This window comes from Suncus etruscus, chromosome 5 (assembly GCF_024139225.1).
Source record: "Suncus etruscus isolate mSunEtr1 chromosome 5, mSunEtr1.pri.cur, whole genome shotgun sequence".
In the NCBI taxonomy this organism is placed as follows: domain Eukaryota; kingdom Metazoa; phylum Chordata; class Mammalia; order Eulipotyphla; family Soricidae; genus Suncus; species Suncus etruscus.
The window spans coordinates 25426754-25446745 of NC_064852.1; the positions used below are offsets into that span (position 1 = coordinate 25426754).

The window sequence follows — 19992 nt, forward strand, 5'->3', positions numbered from 1 at the left end:
TAAAATGTTTAAAATTCATTTTTTCCTCCCCAAATTCAGGGCTTTAATGTATAGAATTAAATTGGATTTTGGGTTAAATTTTTAGTTAGCTTAGAATATCTGACAATTAATTAGTTTTTTAATTTAATAGACCTTAGAAAGAAAAGAGTAGGGTAATTTTAATTTGTTTTATAAGCAATTTGAATATACTGACTGAGTCTCTGGTACCTTTTTTTTGGTTTTGGGTCACCTGCTGGTGCTCAGGGGTCACCCTTGGCCCTGCACTCAGAAATTACTCCTGGCAGGTTCTGGGGACTATATGGGATGCCTGGTATTGAACCTAGGTCGGCTGTGTGCAAGGCAAACGCCCTACCCACTGTGCTATTGCTCTGGCCCCTCTGGTACTTTCTTTATTGAAAGTATTTTAAATAGAAAATAAATATTTACCTCATTAAATCAGATATTTTTGTAGATTTCTCTTTTTTTAGTATTTGGAAATAATTATGAAAGGAATAATTTTGAAAAGGAATGTTTTTGTCAGTTACAAATAATACTTTTTTTCGGAAAGATTTTTTTAAGATATATATATAGACTCTGAAAATACTGACACGGCTAGAAAAATAAATTCTTATTAAGTTACTTCAGTAATTTAAAATTTTTTGTTCTATAGTAATTGTAGATTTATGTACAGTTGTAACTGTCAATATTATCTAGATACAATACCTGTCCGATCACTGCAAAGATTCCTGATGTTTTATTTTTATAATCGTCTATAAAAGTAATTTAAAAAAGCTGTATTGTTAACTTTGTTAAATTAATCTCATATTATTAAGCATAGATTTTGCTTTGCAGTTTTACTATTATTTGAACATAATATAAGGGAAACCAGAGTTTTATTGTCCTGCTTGATAATTTTTAAATTGAAGCAAAAAATAGATTTGGCATTTTTACTTAAGGATCTATAGAGTAGAATATGTGGTTCAAATTGTGTACTTAATTTGAAATTTGTAATTTATGTGTAACAATATATACTTGCTCAAATTTAGTACTATTGTTTGAGCAACAACCATGTTAGACTGTTGATTTTGGATAGCATTACCAATGATGAATGAGAGTTAATGGCAGTCATCAGGTTTGTGGGGAAAAATATTTTAGGACAAATGTGTTCTGCTATTAAGTGGCTCATTTATGATTAAAGTAAAACAATAAAGGAGTCTTTCAGAGAAAATTTATATATGAAAATATAAACTTGTAAAACAGAATTTAGAGAGAGGCAAGCTAATAGCCAAAAGTGTTGAGTGCTTTTCAGAAAGTTGCTCCTTTAGGAAGTGGCATGATTTGGGATTGGAGAGATAGTATAGTGGGTAAGGTGATTGATTACCTTCAATAGGACTTACTTGGGTTCTATCCCCAGCATCTCATCTGGTTCTCCAAGCACTATCAGGAATAATCGCGGGGTGTACCTCCCCAAAGTGTCATGATTTGTAGATGTTATATAGCATATTTCTTAACTAAAAATTTTAAAACTCATTAACAATTTAAATACAAGCATAAATATAAAATCATGTTTTGGATTTATAGTTTATTTCTTTGGTGTATCTTTTTCTTTGCATTTTGAAATAATTCTTGTGGGATAGAAAGATAAAGATGAAGCTACTTAACCTTTACTATAAACATAGTTGTTTTCACATTTTTAGATTTACTGGATCAGGGAGAATATTCTCTTAGTGTTTGCCTGGCACATAGCTGAGCTTGTTTCAGTCTCTGCTTGCACATATTGTCCCCCAAACACTTCCAGGAGTGACCTAGTGATCTGTGAGTACAGAGCCAGGAGTAAGCCCTAGACACTGCTAGGTGTGGCCTAAATATCTATTTCTCTGCTTATTTATTTTAAACTGGATAATCTTTTATGTTCTTGAGCAAATTGGTAATTGTTCCTGGAATGCTTTTTTTAGTATTGTCAAAGTCTGAATAATTTTTGCTATGCAAATTAAGTAACATTTTTTAGAAGGGGTATTCTGGGCTTGAGGATAGGAGAGTGCATTTCTTGGTAGTGTGTGGGATACATTTAAAAAATTAATAGTATTGCTTTTGGGTATCACCTGTATATATTTTTAATGGAAGTATTGAATTAAAATATTTTGGTTTTTATTTTGGAAATGGATATAACTCTCTGCCTGAATATGTTTTACAGTGGTTTTGTTCCTTAACAGCTCATGGTCCTTCAAGCATGAGAAACTCTTTCTTGAGCACTGCTGTAGTAATCCCCAAGCCAGTAAAAGGTGTATTGCTTTGTATTTAGAGAATAGAGAAAACAGCATTTAAACATTCAAAAGACTGATGAATGATATTCTGCTTTATTAAATAGTTCAGCCATATTTATCTCATTATTATTTAACAACTTTTGGCCACAACCTGTGATGCTCAGGGGTTATTCCTGCCTCTCATCAGAAATTAACAATTTTTTTAACCCTACTTTGTTATTTATTTATTTAGTTTTTGGGCCATATCTGGTGGTGACCAGGGTTACTTCTAGCCCTATGCTTAGAAATTGTTCCTGGCAGGCTTGGGGGACTACATGGGGTGCTTGGAATCAAACTTAGTGGGGTGCTTGGAATCAAACCTAGGTTTCCCAGGTCAGACATGTATGTGCAAAGCAAATGCCCTGCCACCGTGCTATTGCTCTGCCCCCTTGAACCCTACTTTGTGAGGATTGATTTTCTAGTAACTTTTGAGAAGTTAGGAAATGGAAGATACAAACCAAAGAAAGTATAGGCATTTCGGTATGAGATAGAAAGATAAAACTAGGGACCAGAGCCGTGGCACAGCGGTAGGGCGTTTGCCTTGCAGGTGGTTGATCTAGGACAGACCAGGGCTCTATCTCCCAGCGTCCCATATGGTCCCCTGAGCCAGGAGGATTTCTGAGCACAGAGCCAGGAATAACTCCTGAGTATCACCGGGTGTGGCCCAAAAACCACCTCCCCCACAAAAAAAATCTATAGGTGGACGAACTTCTGTAAAATGAAAAGGTCAACAAATTGCATCTTTGCATATTTGTAGCTTAAATGACATCTATTGGAATTAGGATATTGTTATGACTAAAAGAAACTAATTTAAGAAAAACTGTCAAACTGAGAAGTAGAAGGCAGTCTACAAATTAAATTGTGGAAAAGAAAAATTGATCTTTCAAATGTAAAATAGCTTGGTAGGAAATAAAGAAATAAGAATTTGGCTTGCTCAAAGTACCTCTGCAATTCAGGGAAAAGAGAACCTGGTTATCACACCTTAGCTCATACTTACATAGTTTACTGGAGCAGAGTTCATATCCATTCATTGCCTTTTTTAACCTAGGTAAATTACTTAACCTTGAGTAAGTTACTTTTTCTTTTTTTTTTTGGTGTTAGTTTTTGGGTCACACCCATCATGTACAAAGCTTAATTACTCTTGGTGGGACTCAGAACCCTATGTGATGCTGGGGGTCAAATTTGGCAGGCCCGCCTGCAAGGCAAGCTGTCCTACCTACTGTACTATTTCTCTGGTTCCAGATCTTGGGTAAATTACCTTGTTCTTGTTCTGTTTCTAAATCTGCTAAATAGTATTACTAATTAGAAGTCAGTCTCACTGAGTTGTGCATGTTAACTGAGTTAATAAAAGGTAAATCTCAGAACTTACTGACACTGTGTGGTGAAGTGAACTGTTAATAGTGAGGCAATCGAATAAGAAAATCATTAATTTATTCAGGAGTCTGTAGTCCTTATCTGTTGATGAATAGGAAAGGTTTGGAGTTGGCTGGGAAATAGGAAGGAAAAAAATACCAGAATTGACAGTATTGACAGAATCTGAAGATTTGAATTTCTCGCAGAAAGAGAAGTGATTTGTAGTTCTGTAATGTTGGAGTGAGGTAGTGTTAGTGGAAACAATAACACTTTCATGCTGAGTGCTGAGTTGTGTTGAGTTGTGCTGAGTTGTGTTGAGCATTTTAGATTTCACATAGTCTTTTAGGTTAATTTGGAGATTTCTGAGAGGATTATTAGGAGATAATTAAAGAGGCTGGTAACAAACAAACATACCCATTGAGATAGTACAAGGTTCATGGCCTTTGCCTTGGTACATGACTAATGTACAGCAATATGTACAGTTTCCTATATGTACAATATGTACAGGTTCCATAAGTGTAGCCATGTCTCTTTCTCTCTCTCTCTCTCTCTCTCTCTCTCTCTCTCTTGCTTTCTCTCTCTTTCTATCTCACACTCACACACACACGGATTTAGTAGTCATATACATACCCTAAACATTGAACATATACACATCTTATAAGTTTAATTCAATCATTATTGATTGACAAGAAAATAAGATGATAGAAAAGATGAGAAAAGTTACCCATTATTAGTAATGATTTATTTTCTTTAGCCTTTTTTCTTATGTGTTTCCATAATTAAAATATGGTTTGATTTTATTTTTTAAATGTCAATATTATTAGCATTTCCTCATGTTAAATACTTATAATCAAAGCTTAAAATTGTTTTGTTACTTTGGAGGGATATAATACCATAGCAAATCCAGTTCTTACTGTTTTGGCCTTTAAGGATTTTGATATTTTGCCGTTTGCTGTTCTTTTTTTTTTTTTGTTTTTTTGGGCCACACCCGTTAGATGCTCAGGGGTTACTCCTGGCTACGCGCTCAGAAATTGCCCCTGGCTTGGGGGGACCATATGGGACACCGGGGGATCGAACCGTGGTCCTTTCCTTGGCTAGCGCTTGCAAGGCAGACACCTTACCTCTAGCACCACCTCACCGGCCCCCCGTTTGCTGTTCTTAATGTTGTGGTAGTTAATAATAATAGTGATAGCAAGCATATATTTTTTTTTGTTTTTGTTTTTGGGCCACACCCAGCAGCGCTCAGGGGTTATTTCCTGGTTCAGTACTCAGGAATCACTCCTGGCGGGCTCGGGGGACCATATAGGGTCCTGGGAATCGAACCGAGTCAGCTGCATGCAAGAAAAACACTCCACTAGCTAGCTGTACTGTTGATTTGGCCCCTACATAAACAAATTTTAAGCCACACTTCAGGCTTTTTTCAGATGGGGATCTAGAATATTTTTTTGTGTGTGTGCTTGCAAATTGTAATTAAAGCTAAGTGACTGAATCCCCTTAGGGAAATGAACTCAGCTCAAAGGGAAATAAATTACTAGGCCAAGTATTGATGTCAGTGGTAGAGCTCGATTATAAAATTGGTGACTGGTTAATAATTTAATGTAAAAAACCCACAAATTTTTACTATGTGAATGGAGTGTATGAGGACTTTGGTACAAATTCGTACTTGTATATAAATGTGGTTATTGGAGAGAACTCCTGTCATTCTTTGACCTCTGTTTATTGAATTAGAGTGGATTCTAACTGGAGTCTGTCAGAGAGACCTTGAATTTCTGATGTTTTATAAGAGTATTGTGAGAAGAATTGAGCTGAAAAGTCAGATAACTAACCTAGATTATTAGCTGGGTAACCACAGACACAGTGTCTTTAAATGATCTAAGCTGTACTTTTTTTTCCTTGTGAAAGTGAATGATAATGCTTCAAAATCTATGTAAAGATCAAGTAAGATTCTTTCTCTATTTTGACTGCCTCACAATAGCCTTAAAAATGATAGCTAACTTTATTATAATTATTGTGCCCTCTTGAGAAATATTAATGCTAATGAGCAATATTAAGTTTTTTTGTGAGCTACTAGTATTTATATACTAATAATTTATATAATTCACGATCATATCTCATCTTACTTTGGATGCAATGAAATTTTTTTTTGTGTGTGTGGTTTTTGGGTCACACCTGCAGTGCTCAGGAGTTATTCCTGGCTCCAGGCTCAGAAATTGCTCCTGGCAGGCATGGGGGACCATATGGGACGCCGGATTTGAACCGATGACCTCCTGCATGAAAGGCAAATGCCTTACCTCCATGCTATCTCTCCGGCCCCGCAGTGAAAATTTTTGTTGTGATTTGTAAGATTGAGGAAATGCCTCTTCATGGGTGGATTGCTAAATAGTACTAAACAGTGCTGTAAAATTATATTTATTGTTAAAATTGAGAAGAAATTGGACAGAATAATAGTGTTTAGAGGTCATCATCAGATTTTCATGAGGTCTCCCCACTTCAGCTCTTTTGGAGTTGATTTCTTGTTAATACTGTTTCATACATAGAGTGATGAGTGCAGTTGGAGAGATGACTACACTGAATGAATGAGGGAAGTAGAAAGCCTGTCTGGAGTATAGGTATAGGGGGGTGGGGAGGAGGGAGATCTGGGAAATTGGTGGTGGGAATGTTGCACTGGTGAAGAGGGGTGTTCTTTACATGACTGTAATCATACAACTATAATCATATTTGTAATCACGGTGTTTAAATAAAGATAATTATAAAAAATACTGTTTCATAGACTAGATATTGTGTAGTGCAGAATGGTGAAAGAAACGTATATGCTGTTTGGGGAGGCAGAGCAGTAAGTACAGTGGGTAGGACATTTGCTTTGCCAACCCAGGTTTGATCCCCAGCATTTCCTATGCCCCACAGCACTGCTAGGAGTAGTCCTGAATGCTGTGTATTGCCAGAGGATCTCCCCTTCCCCCCCAAAGATATATGCTTTCTGAATATTCTCTTTCATGCTGAGGAATTATCTTTGAAGGTAGTTTGTGTTTTCTCAAGAAAGTTGTTTAATGGTAGAGGAAAAGGAACATAAGCTCCAGTTTCCTGATGCAAAGTGAGCAAAAGAAATCTAATCTTGATAACTCTTATATTGAAGGCCCAAAGCAATATTATAGTATGAAGATTTCTTGTCTTAACTGTGGCAAGCATCAGTGAGTGTAGAGCCAGGAGCAAGCCTTTAGTATAGCTGGTTTTGACTCCTAAACAAAACAAAATTTATAATCTTGCCAGAGACCCCTAAACAAAACGTTTATAAACTTGGCCACAATTTATAAAATTGGTCTTTCATGTGTCTGTTTTGGGTTCTATCCCCCCTCTCTCCATATGCTCTCCTACTTCTAAGATTGGTTCCTCAGTGCAGAATTAGGAGTAAATCCCTAGTACCACTGGGTGTGGCTCACTAAGAAAACAAAAGTAATTCATATATTGGGGCCAGGAAGGCAACTCTAATCAGGGTTGCATACTTGTATCTCTAGAACTGAGTACCATAGCCTAAGTAGTCTCCATGCTGAGCATTGCTATAAGCACCTAGAGTGGCCCAGGAAGGCCCTTCTCGACCTCCTGCCCTCAGCACTGCCAGATTTACCCTGGTGGTCTTCAGCACTGTATAACCTGCATAGCTTTGCATTCTTGAACCCTGGCATTGAATTGCCCTAATCAGTTGTCTGAGTATTTTAGTGAGTGGACCTACGCCTCTTAAATAAAATAAAATAAAATATTGCTTTTAATATAAAGTATTGCTTTTTTCCCTTGCTTGGCTTTATCTTTGGGTAAGGTCCATTGAAGTCATATATAAGCCAATACTATTCTCTTAGCGAGAGATGGTTTGTAGTTTGTGCTGTCAACACTGTATTTCTTCTCAAATCTGAAATGCGGAATTATTTATCTTAGTTTTGGGGCCACACACAGCTGTGTGTAGTGCATACTCCTCACTCTGTGCTCAATGGTCACTCCTGGTTTTGTTCAGGGACTCTACGTGGTGTCGGGCTCTAACTATGTGCGAGGCAAATGTTGGTATTTCCTCTCCAGTTCCGAAAAACTAAAATCTAAAATTGATACAGCCTCATAGATTACTGAAAAAGTATTGTAGATTATGTGTGTTGTAACATGAGTATATTGTAAAGAGACATTTATGTGTCCCAGGTATTGTTTCAGTTCAGGATAAGAATCTCTTTTTTACACCAAAATTGTGTACTAAGGGGGCCAGATCGTACAGCAGGTAAGGTAAGGCCTTGCATATGGCCAATCAGGGTTTAGTCCCCAGCATCCCATATGGCCCCCTGGAACACTGCCAGGAGTGATTCCTAAGAGCAGAGCCAGGAGTAAGCCCTCAGCATTGCTGGGTGTGATCCAAAAACCAGAACAATACACTCCCCCCCAAACATAGGGATTCATATTTTATTTTATTTATTTATCTGGAACACTGCCAGGAGTGATTCCTAAGAGCAGAGCCAGGAGTAAGCCCTCAGCATTGCTGGGTGTGATCCAAAAACCAGAACAATACACTCCCCCCCAAACATAGGGATTCATATTTTATTTTATCTATCTATCTATCTATCTATCTATCTATCTATCTATCTATCTATCTATCTATCTATCTATCTATCTATCTATCTATCTATCTATCTATCTATCTATCTAGGTTTTTGGGCCACACCCGGCATTGCTCAGGGGTTACTCCTGGCTGTCTGCTCAGAAATAGCTCCTATCTATCTATCTATCTATCTATCTATCTATCTATCTATCTATCTATCTATCTATCTATCTATCTATCTATCTATCATCTATCTATCTATCTATCTATCTATCTATCTATCTATCTATCTATCTATCTATCTATCTATCTATCTATCTATCTAATGTTTTTGGGCCACACCCGGCATTGCTCAGGGGTTACTCCTGGCTGTCTGCTCAGAAATAGCTCCTGGCAGGCACGGGGGACCATATGGGACACCGGGATTCGAACCAACCACCTTAGGTTCTGGATCAGCTGCTTGCAAGGCAAACACTGCTGTGCTATTTCTCCGGGCCCGGGATTCATATTTTAAACATAGAAAAGACGTTGGGGGCCCGGAGAGATAGCACAGCGGCGTTTGCCTTGCAAGCAGCTGATCCAGAACCTAAGGTGGTTGGTTCGAATCCCGGTGTCCCATATGGTCCCCCGTGCCTGCCAGGAGCTATTTCTGAGCAGACAGCCAGGAGTAACCCCTGAGCAATGCCGGGTGTGGCCCCAAAACCAAAATAAATAAATAGATAAATAAATAAATAAAATAAAATATGAATCCCTATGTTTGGGGGGGAGTGTATTGTTCTGGTTTTTGGATCACACCCAGCAATGCTGAGGGTGTGGCCCAAAAACCAAAAAAAAAAAAAAAAAAAAAAAAAAAAGAAAAGACATTGGGCGGACTTGTTAATATAAAGGATTGTGCTCAGAATAGTTTTCCTAATACATTGATTTTAAGTAGTCAATTTCTATTTTGAGGAAAAACAATTTTTTTTGACTTGTTGGGCCAAGAAATATAATAAGGGCTAGAGAAATGTCTTAATGATTTGAGTGCATACTTTGTAAACATGAGACTTAGGTTTGATTTCCAGCATTACATGGTCCTCAGAATACAGTTGGGAGTAGCCCCTAAATAAACATCATCATAAAAAGAAACAATGGGAGCCAGAGAGATAGCACAGAGATAGGGAATTTGCCTTGCACTGGTCGGACCCTGACGGACCTGGGTTCTATTTCCGGTATCCCACATGGTCCCCTGAGCCTGCCAGGAGCGATTTCTAAGGGAAGAGCCAGAAGTAATCCTTGAGCGCCCCTGGGTTTGGCCCAACTGTTTCCCTCCCCTCCCCCCCCCCCCGCCCCCCGGAAAAGAAATATACTGATACTTGCCTTGTTTGCATGGAAACTTTTAGGGTTCTAATAGATGATATATTTGCATGTATATCTATGTAGCTATATAATCAAATGAACATTAATCATATTTTATATAATCTGTATTTTAAATACATGGCATATATGTTTCTTTATAAAGCCAGTATTACAATTGAGAGAATACCTTAATCCATACTTGGTGTTAACTGTTGCCCAATGACAAGAACTCCAACAAGTAATCTTTATTCTGAAATAAAGGAGTTTAGATACAGTTTCATAGAGGACAGACAAAACCAATCTTTTGGCAATTTTATTCTCTTTATTGTTAGTTATGCGGGTAATTTATTTCTTCAGTGTAGTGATTAAAGGTATCCACATAAAAATTATGATTATGAATAATACGAATTTTTCTTCAGTCTTGTCATTGTCTTAGTCCCTTAACTATTTTAATTATAAACTATGAAAGTTGCAATGAAATTTCTATGTGATAGACTCGTCTATTTTGTCACTATTTTGAGGCAGACCAGTTGGTTCTCTTGATTTTCCTGGTTGCCTTGCAAACCTGTCCCCTTTGTTGTTGCCACTGTCACTGTTCTTCAAGAACCAAGGTATAATGTTAAATCATTAAATCCAAAACTATGAAGTTGGTGTGCTTTGAGATACTACTCTGCTATAGAAACACAGAACAAATCTTTTCTGCCTTTATATACATTTAACTTAATCTTGTCAAGTTTAGGAGTAGTGCCACAATTAGTTGTCTCCAATCAACCTGAGGTAGACTCTGGGAGCTTGCCAGAAAGGTTATATAGCAGTAGAACTTTGTTTAGTAAATGACTGGGGGAGGAGGAGAAGACATATTAAAAAATAGATTAGTAATGATAAATGATAAAGTATATCATAATTTATAAGCCATTTCTAATTATTGTTAGAAGCCAGTAACTTAATTTTACAAAGGAAATAGAGTAATTAAATGTGATCATACATTTGCCTGTGGTTTCTTTATTGCCCCTTAGAAGTAGCATACTGATCAGTTGTCTTTGCACCTGGACTGATACCAATCTGCACTAAGGCATGGTTTGTCTTAAGTAGGAATTTACTATCTCAAAAAACTTTAAATTTTGTTGAGGTGGCTTACGTGAGGTAATGTTGAAATATTCCAACTTTAATGCTTCAAGATTATTTTATTAAGTCAATGGAATAATTTTTTAATATTTCAAGTTATTAAATATGAATAACTACTATATGAAATGTCTTAGGGAGAGTAATTTCTTCTTGTGTGTGTTCTTTTACTGTTCATTTGACTGTCATTAGACTTTGGTGCCTTAGGAAGAAGTTGAAATTTGATAGTTGTAAGAGAATTGGACTGGTGACAACTATTATTTTGTTGTAGCCATAGGAATGAAATGTGTGGAAAATTCTTTATTTTCACTTCCCCTTTACAAAGATTTAGGGCTTGTTTGTTTATAGAGGCATCTAAAAACAGATGGAAAATAGTTATTCCAAGGTAGCTAAAATGTTATAAAACATAGGATAGCTTTTAACATTTAATTTTGACAACAGAACTTTCAATTGCATTAAAATAAAGACATGCTTGCTAATTTTTATAATGTTTAGAGTGCTAGGTAGTCTATTTTGTATTTTCATTTATTTGTTCTTTTTTGGGGGGCAAGGGGGTTGTTATACCCAGTGTTGCTTAGGTTTCTCCTGACTCTTACTACTGGTGGTGCTTGGTGGACCATATGGGATGCAGGGATTGATCTCAGCTTGAGTGCATGCAAGGCTAGCACCTTACTGTGCTGCCTCTCCAGCCCCAATTTTCTCTTCATTTGAACAGTAACATTTGTAGGTATGTGACAGAACTCCTACTAATGTACCACTGTATTTTGTTTATGTAGAGTAATTTAAGGCAATAGATAATAGGAGCATACTGTATGGTATGTTCAAAGAAGGAAGAAGGGTTTGGAGTGAGAAAGTTTTTGATACAATTTTGTGTTTACTTACTTGATTTGTAACCTTAGGGCATGTTTATCTTATGTCTAAAATTTAGATAAAAATACTGCCTGTAGGGGCCTGTGATAATGATCAAGTTAAGTAATTTTTAAGGAAATTCTTTCTAAAAAGTGGAAATTTGTGACTATATGAATATTAGTTGTATTATATAAGATGACAAAACAACTCTTAGGTGGTTCTAAATTTATAAGAATATATATGGAATGAATCTTCCTGTTAAACTTACTCATTTCTGAAAATTACTACAGATCAAATCAGTTGATGATAGCCTAAGGAACTCCTTAGAGGGAGTAATTCTCAAAATCTAAGAATTCTTTAAATAAGTCTTTCCGGCTGGAGAGATAGTACAGTGGTAAGGCGTATTGTAGATGCAGAAGGACTGTAGTTTGCAGGACTGTGGTTTGAGTCCCGGCATCCCATATGGTCCCCTTAGCCTGCCAGGAGCAGTTTCTGAGCATAGAGCCAGGAGGAACCCCAGAGCACTGCCGGGTGTGACCCAAAAACCAAAAAAAAAAAAAAAAAAAAAAAAAAGTTTTTCCCCTCTCTTAGAGAAAATTTAAGAAATAATCTAACCTTGCTAGAACCCTGTTAAATATGTTCCAAATCATGGAGCTCTAAATTAGTCTTTTTTGAGTCTTTTTTTTTCAGCTTAGTTTTTAAATGCTTGCTCAAGCTCTAATGTTACAGGGTTAAGTATGAAAACAGAGCAGTTTTTTTTTTTTTGGGGGGGGGGGCATACCTGGTAGTGCTTAGGGCTTACTCCTGACTCTGTGCTCAGGGATCCTTCTGTGCTTGCGGGACTTATGGGGTCCTGAGGGTCAAACCAGGGTTAGCAAGGAAAACCTTATTTGTTGTACTATCGTTCCAGCCCCCCAAAACTTAGTAATTCTTAGGGATAGTTTGCTGTTGCTTTAATTTTTGAAGAGTATTTTGAGCCAAATTTTTGTGTTACTCAGAATTACTAACCTTCAAATACTGGAACCATATTTGTAGTGGTGGCCTTGGTGTACTTGGTAGGTCACAAACCTAGATAGTTTGGGGTTTGGGACATGCAAAAGCACCTTCCCTCTACTACATACCTGTGCTTGAGGAGAAATGGTCCACTTAATTTATTCATAAGTGATAACGTATCAAGATTTTGGGTGTCTGCTAATGTCACTGTTTCATGTTGGTTCTTTGCAGTTGGGAAAGAGGAAGACTTATTCGGGCCCCAGTGCTCTTTCTTTCCAACCTGGTATAGTCAGGGTATATAAAACACTTGCCTGACCTTAGAAAACTGGGGTTTTCCCTGACTCTTTATGGGTGTGTGTTTAGGCTTGTCTTCAGCATTTTTAACTATTTTAAGGAAGGAAATTAGTAACCAAACTAATGGAACCTAGAGACAGTGAAGTTATTGTCTTTTTTTTTTTTTTTTGGTTTTTGGGCCACACCCGGCAGTGCTCAGGGGTTACTTCCTGGCTATCTGCTCAGAAATAGCTCCTGGCAGGCACGGGGGACCATATGGGACACCGGGATTCGAACCAACCACCTTTGGTCCTGGATCGGCTGCTTGCAAGGCAAACACCGCTGTGCTATCTCTCCGGGCCCGAAGTTATTGTCTTAATTATGCAGGAAGCCATTAGACTTGTGGACTTCAGAAGAACCTTTGCTGTTATTTCTTTCTGAGGTTGTATGACGAGGATTAAAAGATGATTTGACAATCGTGACTAGAGTCAAAGTTCTGGAGGCCTTCTGCCTTTGATACCCACTGTAGTAACTAATAGTTTCTTGTAAGATCTTGTAAGCTCTCTACTAAGACACAAGGTCTCTATTAAATCTTAGTGCTGTATAGATGGTAGGGGAAATAATATTTCTGACTTTATGAGTTGTGAGGTTCCTAAATAAAGTGAACTTGGGTGAGGTGAGATAGATTATTTTTCTTTCAGATCTAATTAATGGCTTCTCTTTTCTTGCTGCCATGTCTAATCTGTTCCTTCACTACTAGATATTGAAGTAGTCTTTACGTGGGCTAGATTGCCAGTTGCTCTCTGTTCTGCATCTGTTCTGGCTCCCATTGAGTGGTTTAAAGAACAACAATTTATTTTATAGCAGTGGAGGAGGCTGCAAGTTTGAGGAAAAGGTTTTATTAGCATGGCCAGATTCTCATGTTGAACGCTTTCTGTCTTGCTGACTGCCTTCTTATTATGTTCTTACATAGTTTCATATTGTGTTCTGGAGAAGAGGCAAGGGGAGAGAAAACTTTGGGCTCTTTCAGAGTCTTAACTCTAATGTTCCCGTCCAAAAGCCTCACTTATAGATAGATGGATTTTGTGAGGCCTCAAATATTTAGTATATAATGTGGCACTTCTCATTTTGAAAACTTCCTCCTATGATTTGTCCCATCTGCATTTGTTTCTTGTTGTTTCTTGTTGCCAAAACATATGAAAGTCTCACTTGTCATTTTAACTTTTTAAAATTTCTGACTAGAATTTGTTTTTGCTAGTTTTACATTCACTATTTTCTTTCTTTCTTTCTTTTTTTTTTTTTTTTTTTGGTTTTTCGGGCCACAGCCGTTTGATGCTCAGGAGTTACTCCTGGCTAAGTGCTCAGAAATCGCCCTTGGCTTGGGGGGACCATATGGGATGCCAGGGGATTGGACCGTCCTTCCTTGGCTAGCGCTTGCAAGGCAGACACCTTACCTCTAGCACCACCTCTCCGGCCCCACATCCATTATTTTCAATCTGAATTGTATGGTTCAATCATACTGGTCTCATTTTCTGAACTCCTGTCTCTAGAAATCTTTGTGACATTCTCATGTTATTTTAATTTATTTTCTTTATGAATTCTTTCCCAGTCACTTCAGATCATAATTTTGTTAAAAAAAATGTGCCAGGTATTTAAGGACTCTGAAGTAATGGAAAGTACTCTTTCCACTCTTTTATTCCAAAGGCAGACAAAGACAAAGTAACTGATACAGCAATTATGTGCCCTAGAGTTTTGAGAACAACCAAAACTGGACAGCCTTATGAGATTAATCATGTATGTTTAGAAGACCACAGCACAGCCCATTTATGATGAATATTAAATAAAGGATTTCTATTTGTAGGACTTAATGACTCGAGTTCTTTAAACCTAAAATTCTTATGATTTTAAATAAGAAAGGCTTTCACTGTTGCTGACTGGAAACATAAGGGGTTCATTTATTGGAATGGCCCACCTTTTCTCTTATTTCTTCTGCAAAAGATCTTAGCATATTAAACATCAAGATTAAGCAGTTAAGTGTCAAATGGTAAAGTCATTGAGCGATATGTGAATACAACTCCTACTATGCTTCAGCAGATTCTTGATAGTGTCTTGATTTTTTTTTTCTCCCATAGGGTATTTAGCTTTGTTTTTATTTTCTTTGAATGATGGTGATTTTATGGGAAGAATGATTCTGTGATTAACTGGGAGGAGTCTATTGTACAAGAATCATAGGAATCATTTTTACTAGTCTGGAAACAACATAGACAGTGATATTTTTCCAAAATCTGATTTCTACCAGTTTCTGATATGCTTTATAGTAAATGTGGGGCAATATCCCTAGAGCAGGCAAAGATGACCTTTCTTAATGGAACTGAATTCATTCACTTATTTAATTGTGATAGAAAGATGAACCACCACCTGCTACTTTGTGTTTTTATTTTATTTTTTGGGGTTTTGGGCCACACCCTGTGATGCTCAGGGGTTACTCCTGGCTATGTGCTCAGAAATTCAGGGGAACATATGCAACACCGGGGATTGAACCCAGGTCCGTCCTGGGTCAGCATCGTGCAAGGCAAATGCCCTACTGCTGCGCTATTGCTCCAGCACCTATATTGTGTTTTTAAATCATCTTCTGTTTGACAGTTGTATTTGTTGATGTTAAAAATTATTTCTTATTTTGCAATTGGATTAGATCTAAGTGGTGTATCTGGCAATTATAGCTTGTGCCTTTTTTATTTAAATATTTTCTTTTGTTTTTTATATATTATTATTATTATTATTATTATTATTATTATTATTATTATTTGTTTTTTTGGGGGCCACACCCGGCGTTGCTCAGGGGTTACTTCTGGCTGTCTGCTCAGAAATAGCTCCTGGCAGGCACGGGGGACCATATGGGACACCGGGATTCGAACCAACCACCTTTGGTCCTGGATCGGCTGCTTGCAAGGCAAACGCCACTGTGCTATCTCTCCGGGCCCAAAAATTTTCTCTTTTAAACTAGGACTTGACTACTGATGTATTTGGAATTAAAAATGTTCCCTGTGTAAGTGGAGTTTAGAGAAACTGTTTTGAGGGAAACATCAGTCTTCAGTTAAGGGCATGGTTAGTAATTTAGGGCTGTATTAGGCTGGAAATGTTATCGCTGTGATTACATTAATTAAAAACTAATTTTAGTAGTTTTTCTCAGAATAAAAAATGGACATTATAAGCTTCTTATTGCTAGAATACTTTGATCTGTCAGTTCTTCTGTCAGCTTACCTTTGACTTATGTAGACTATTTGTGTAGTTTAAGTTTTTCATTTGAAACATTAACTTTCATTGCTTGTAAAACCTGCAGATGATGCCATCTTACTATCTTAAGGTTGCTCTTTAGTTCTCTGAAAGTGCCCATTTGCTCTCTGTGAAAGGAGCAGGTTTGCATTTATTAGATGCGTCTAAGATGAGATAATTGGTATATTCATTATTTGAATGGAGGCTTTGTATTTTTGAATTTTGTGAAACAAAGCTGTGTTTGTAAACACATTTCAAAAATATAAATGTCACTTTTTGGTTGAAGATATTGACTGAATAGAAAGAAAGATCAGAAAAACAGAGCTTTTGTTAGCATGTAATAATCATCTAACTGTTTTCATTGACTGTCTCATTGATGCCTAAAGAGTACTAATTTTAAAACCTGTATTAAAAACAATTCTCAAATTGGGTTGTGGTAAGAATATACTTTCATTGTGTTCAGTATTCCTATGCTAGTTTGGAATTTCCAATTAGGATAATGTATAAGCAGTGTATTTCAGTGTAAAAAGAGCCTGGTAAAATTCTAGCAGAGCATTTGTTTAGGTGCATTGCTGTAAGATGAACAAGTTGCTGTGGTATAGGACCAAAATCAGGAATATTTTGGTATGACTCCCCTGTTTTTTTTTTTTGTGGTTTTTGGGTCACACCCGGCAGTGCTCAGGGGAAACTCCTGGCTCCATGCTCAGAAATTGCTCCTGGCAGGCACAGGGGACCATATGGGAAGCCGGATTCGAACTGATGACCTTCTGCATGAAAGGCAAATGCCTTACCTCCATGCTATCTCTATGGCCCCTCCCCTGGTTTTAATATAAAACGTGGTGTAAAAGTTTTCAGTCAAAATAAAAAAATGAATATGTCTTTTAAAATAGAATTCCTTCTTGTAAACTTGTGTTTTTTTAATGAAATACTTTGTTCACGGATATATTTTAAAAGAAGCATGTTTTTATTTGTGGTGTTCTTCATTACCCTTCTAGGTGGTTTGAATTAAATGAATTCTGATAGCTTCTTGGCAACTGAAAATGTTTTCTTTAGCTAATTACTTTTGAAAACGGAGGTTATGGAATATTCACAAACTGCTTTTTTTTTTTTTTTTGAGCCAAACCTGTTGGTGCTCATGGGTTCCTTCTGGCTCTGTGCTCAGAAATTGCTCCTGGCAGGCTCAGGGTACAATATAGGGTGCTGGGAATCGAACCCAGGTCCGTTCAGGGTCGGCCGCATGCAAGGCAAACGCCCTACCACTGTGTTATCACTCCGGCCCAAATTCTCTAGTTTGGAACCACTCAAATATTCATTTCACATTTGGTTCTCCACTTGTTTTCATGTTAAAGTTAATTTTTACTTTGTATTAACAGTTGTGTAAAAAACTAGGAAGTTTTACTTTTGATGTTTTTAAAACAAAACTTTATTATCTTGTTATAATGTACAGTTGTGAGAATCTTTTCATTGCACTCCATTGTTATAGAAGGTGAATTAAATATTGATGACTTTATTTTGTCTTTTGTAGAAAACATTAAAGTGATTTTTTTTTTTTTGGTTTTTCGGCCACACTTGGTGACACTCAGGGGTTCCTTGGTTATGCGCTTAGAAATCACTCCTGGCTTGGGGGACCATTTGGGACTCCAGGGATTGATCCGTGATCTGTGGTCTGTCCTAGGCTGACGCGAGCAAGGCAGACTACCTTACCGCTTGCGCCACCGCTCTGGCCCCTGAAGTGATTTTTTTTTTGGGGGGGTTTTGGGCCACACCCGGTAACGCTCAGGGGTTACTCCTGGCTATGCACTCAGAAGTCGCTCCTTGGGGGACCATATGAGATGCTGGGGGATCGAACCAAGGTCCATCCTAGGCTAGCCCTGGCAAAGCAGACACCTTACCTTTAGTGCCACCGTGCCGGCCCCTGAAGTGATTTTATAAACACATTAAACATGCAAAAATGTCAAGTGATTAAAACACAATAGACTCTAGAAGTGAGTTACTAATTTTATTTTGAGAGAAGTATAATATTCAGAGAAATCATTGTGACAGATTTCTTGTATTATCTCTGAATGTTGGTCCTAGTTTATCGTGTTTTTAAGGCAAAGAACATTTTTTTTTTTTTTGGTTTATGGGCCACCCCCAACTGTGACTCAGACTCCTGGCCCTTCGCTCAGAATCTTTCCTGGTTGGCTTGGGGAAGCATATGAGATGCCAGGAATTGAACCCAGGTTTATCCCTGGTCAACTGCATGCAAGACAAACACCTTACCACTGTGCTGTCGCTCTAGCTTTGGCAAAGAACTTTTTTTTTTTGGTTTTTGGGTCACACTTGGCAGTGCCCAGGGGTTACTCCTGACTCTACACTCAGAAATCACCCTTGGCAGGCTCGGGGACCATATGGGATGCCGGGATTCTAACCTCTATGCTTCTACATGGAAGGCAAACACCTTACTTCCATTCTATCTCTCCGGCCCCGGCAAAGAACTTTTTAAAATAAATCACTTGACTTTAAAAATTGTTTTCATGGGGCTGGAACCATAGCACAGCAGATAGGGTGTTTGCCTTGCACATGCTGACCCCGGTTCATCTATGGCATCCCATATGGTCTCCAAGCGCCTGCCTAGAGTGATTTCTGAGTACAGATCCAGGAATAACCCCTAAGCATTGCCGGTTGTGGCCCCCCCCCCCAAAAGAACAAAAATTGTTTTCCTGCATTTTGTTAAGCCCTAAAGATATGAAAAATTCTTGCTTTTGGAAGTTTTGTGTGTTATGATTAGAGAAGAAAGATGACGCTATTTCTCACACGGTTAATTTTATTACACAAAGTATTTTTCTTAAAATTGTATGAGACACAGAGACAGTAAAATTAGTAAATCACGTTAAATTTGACAATTTCACTAGAAACATTCAGTTCAGAATAGTGTGGGATAAACATGAATATGTTAATGTCATAGGCAAGGGATTTCTCCCCCAATTCAACTGTGGGTTCTTTGCCTAATTAACTGGGGGTCATGTACACTGAAAAGAAGCGACTTTAAGGGAATGCTTGTGATGGGGAACATGACAGAGAGATGGCTAGATGGAATCTAGGAAAGAAATCTTGCCATATCCCTACATATCCTTGCAAACTGGACCTTTGTAAAAAGGGTCCCTTCCAAACTTTGAGTTTGATTCAGGTCCTGTCAGTTTTATTTCTTTGGGTTTCTACATGTGGTTCTTAATGGTAGAAGATCCTGACTCAAAGGTAGAGAGGCAGTTTGTCCTAATTTTTTTGTTGATATTTTTGTCTCACATGTTCAGTTGGACTGGGCTCTTTCTGCTCTGCCCATGCCAGCCTTCTGGGAGTAGGTATTTTTGTATGATGGAGTTGATGTATTATGGCAGAAAAGAAAAGGAGGATATGAGGCTGGTGGCGCTAGAGGTAAGGTGTTTGCCTTGCAAGAGCTAGTCTAGGACTGACTAGGTTAGATTCCCTGAGGTCCTATATGATTCCCCCTAAGCCAGGAGGGATTTCTTTTCTTTTTTAATATGGAATGCTTCACGAATTTGCGTGTCATCCATGTACAGGGGCCATGATAATCTTCTCTGTATCGTTCCAATTTTACTATATGTGCTGCCGAAGCGAGCATGCCAGGAGTGATTTCTGAGCACATAGCCAGGAGTAACCCCTGAGTATCAATGTGGGTGTGGCCTTAAAACACACACACACACACAGACACACACACACACACACAAAATAAAATAAAAAGAAAAGAAGGATAGTGGTACATATTTCCCCTAATAATAAGATCTGTGTAAAAAAGTAGTAGTTAAGATTCCTTTAGGATGCTAAGTAGCATTCTATTCTATATCAAAATTTTTTATTTATGCTACTGGCCATTACAGTTAAATATACAGTGATAAATATAAGTAGCAAGAGTGGATAACTTTGTTTTGCTTTCAGTTTTAG

At 37.7% G+C, this 19992-nt stretch overlaps 1 protein-coding gene and 1 non-coding gene across 3 annotated transcripts in view; one reads left to right on the forward strand and one right to left on the reverse strand.

The window, feature by feature from the left end:
- Nucleotides 1-19992, forward strand: part of TCF12 (transcription factor 12) — a 332249-nt gene that overhangs the window by 5613 nt on the left and 306644 nt on the right. The gene's annotated exons all lie outside the window — the stretch shown is intronic.
- Nucleotides 19566-19672, reverse strand: LOC126010699 (U6 spliceosomal RNA). Its single transcript, XR_007496714.1, has one exon. It is a non-coding gene; the product is annotated as a U6 spliceosomal RNA (small nuclear RNA).